The 2745-nt window shown below is 39.3% G+C and overlaps 1 pseudogene; it reads left to right on the forward strand.

The window, feature by feature from the left end:
- Positions 1-1903: 1903 nt before the first annotated feature.
- On the forward strand, positions 1904-2517 carry LOC137209861 (AP-3 complex subunit sigma-2 pseudogene; annotated as a pseudogene).
- The last annotated feature ends 228 nt before the right edge of the window (positions 2518-2745 follow it).

Below are 2745 nucleotides of genomic sequence, written 5' to 3' on the forward strand. Positions count from 1 at the left end.
TTGCAACACCAGGAAGGAAGAAAGCAGAAGAGAAGAACAAAAACGTGAGTAAATATAAGACTTTCCTTCTTCTTTTGCATTTTTATAATTATATTTAATGTTTGAACAAAAATTATTATAACTGTGTAATGTGGTCCTCTGTTTATGTAGAAGAAAAATTAAAACTAATTATGTTATACATGGGGAAGGGTAAATGGACATAAAGGGAAGTAAGGTTTCTATACTTTACTCAAACACATAAAATGTCGACATTAGTAGACTGTAAGTTATGCTAATATAGTATAATATGCAAAGTAACTACTAATATAGTTATGGAAATAGATACACTTAAAAACATGGATAAATCAAAATGGAATTCTAAAGAAAGTTTAAGGAACTGACAAGAAGATAGGAAAAAAAAGAAACAAATGAAAAACAGACAGCAAACAGAAAAAAAATAAAATGGCATAATTAAGTCTCGACCTATCACTAATTACAGAAAATGTAAATAGTCTGAATATATTGAATTAAAAGATAGAGGTTGGCATAATAGATTTAAAAAACAAAAAGAAAACATGACCTAACTATTGGCTATCCACAAGAAACTTGCTTCAACTATAATGATATGTGTAGGTTGAAAGTGAAATGATGAACTGAGATACACTACACAAACACTAATCAAAAGAAAGCAGGAGTGGCTATATTAATATCAGATTCAGTGGACTTCAAGGCAAAGAAAACCACTGGAGACAGAGAGTCAGTCGACTAGGAAGACACAGGAATCCTAAATTTGTGTGCACCAAAAAGCCAAGCTGCAAAGCTTGTGAAGCAAAATCTGATAGAACTGAAAGGAGAGAGACAAATCCACAGTTACAGCCGAAGACTTCAAAACCCCATCTCAGCAACTGACAAAACAGCTAGACAGAAAATCCTCAAGGACAGAGCTCAACAAGACCATCAACCAAAAGGGTCTAATCCATATTCATAAAGCACTCTACCTGCCAACAGCAGAGTATACGTTATTTTCATGCATCCATGGAACATATGCCAAAATAAATATTTTCCTGGGCCATAAAACAAATCTTGACAAATTTGAAGGAATTGAAATCACATGGAGTGTTCTCTCTAACCACAATGGAATAACACTAGAAATCAAGAACAGGAAGAGATCAGGAGAATCCCCAAACACCTGGCAGCTAAAACAGCACACATAAATAATCTGTTGGTCAAGGAAGAAGTCTTGAGACAAATAACAAATACATTGAACTTAGTGAACATGAAAGCAAAACATCAAAAATTGTGGGACGCTGTTAAAGCAGTGCTTAGATGAAAATCTGTAGCCCTAAATGCTTACAGACAAAAAAGGAGAAGTCCCAGATCAATAATCTAAGCTCTCACTTCAAGAACTTAGAAGGTGAAGAGCAAAATAAACTCATAGTCGAGGAGAAAAAAGAGAGCAAAAATCAATAAAATTGGAAACAGACACACAATAGAAAAGTCAGTGAAACATAAGTTTTTATTTGAAAAGATCAATAAAATAGACAAAACTCCAGCAAGATTGACAAATAAAAAGAGAGGAGAGAAATTTCTATTATCAGTTTGAAACAAAAGATCACACTACAGAGTTTGCATACATCGAAAGAATAAGAGAATACTCTGAGCAACCCTAGACACATAAATTTGACAGTTGAGATGAAATAGATTAATTCTGTGAAAAGTATATAAACTACTCCAACTCATCCAATGAACAGCCCAATAACAACTAATGAAATTAAATTTATACACACACATATTTATGTATACACACATATTAATAAAATAGAATAAAAACCCAGAAATAGTTCCATATAAGTATGGCCAGGTTGTAGTGGAAGGAGAGGCTCTCTGAAAGCAGCTGGTGGTGAAAGGAGTGTGGCGGGCAAAGATGATTCAGGCAATCCTAGTTTTCAATAACCACGGGAAGCCACGTGGCTTGTCTGCTTCTACCAGCGTTTCCCAGAAGAAATTCAACAGCAGGTTATTCGAGAGATCTTCCATCCAGCTCTCAAACGGGATGACAACGTCTGTAACTTCTTGGGGGGTGGAAGTTTGATTGGTGGGTCTGACTACAAACTGATTTATTGGCGTTTTGCTACCCTCTACTTTGTATCTTGTGGGGATTCATCAGAGAGTGAACTTGGGATCTTAGACCTCATCCAGGATTTTGTGGAGACTCTGGACAAGTGTTTCGAAAATGTTTGTGAATTGGATTTGATCTTCCATATGGATAAGGCGCACTACATTCTTCAGGAGGTGGTGATGGGTAGGATGGCGTTGGAAATAAACATGAATGAAATCGTGGCTCAGACTGAAGCTCAGAACAGGCTGGAGAAGTCCGAGGGGTGTCTTTCAGCAGCACCCACCCGGGCCGTGTCCACCGTGAAAAACATCGGCCTGCTGGAGATGCCTCGGATTATCAACGTTGGCGATCTCAACATTAAGGTCCCCAACCTGTCGCAGTTTGTCTGAGGGTAGAAGACGGCTGAACTGAGTCCTTGGAACCAGCAAAGCCGAGCCAGTCCTGCAGCAAAACCTGATCTGCGCCCTAGAGGAGTGCAGCCTCGGGCCCTGGCCCCTGTCGTCCTGCAGCGGGAAGGAGTCCTGTGTCCACTGCCAGCCTGTGCTTGCTTCTCACATGTGCGGCCTTGCCCGTCTCTCCTACACACGGCCACTGCAGATGTGAAGGGTCCTGGCTTCCTCAGTGGGGTGCAGGTGCCCAAGCCACTC

The sequence above is a fragment of the Pseudorca crassidens genome, chromosome 17 (assembly GCF_039906515.1).
Source record: "Pseudorca crassidens isolate mPseCra1 chromosome 17, mPseCra1.hap1, whole genome shotgun sequence".
NCBI lineage: Eukaryota > Metazoa > Chordata > Mammalia > Artiodactyla > Delphinidae > Pseudorca > Pseudorca crassidens.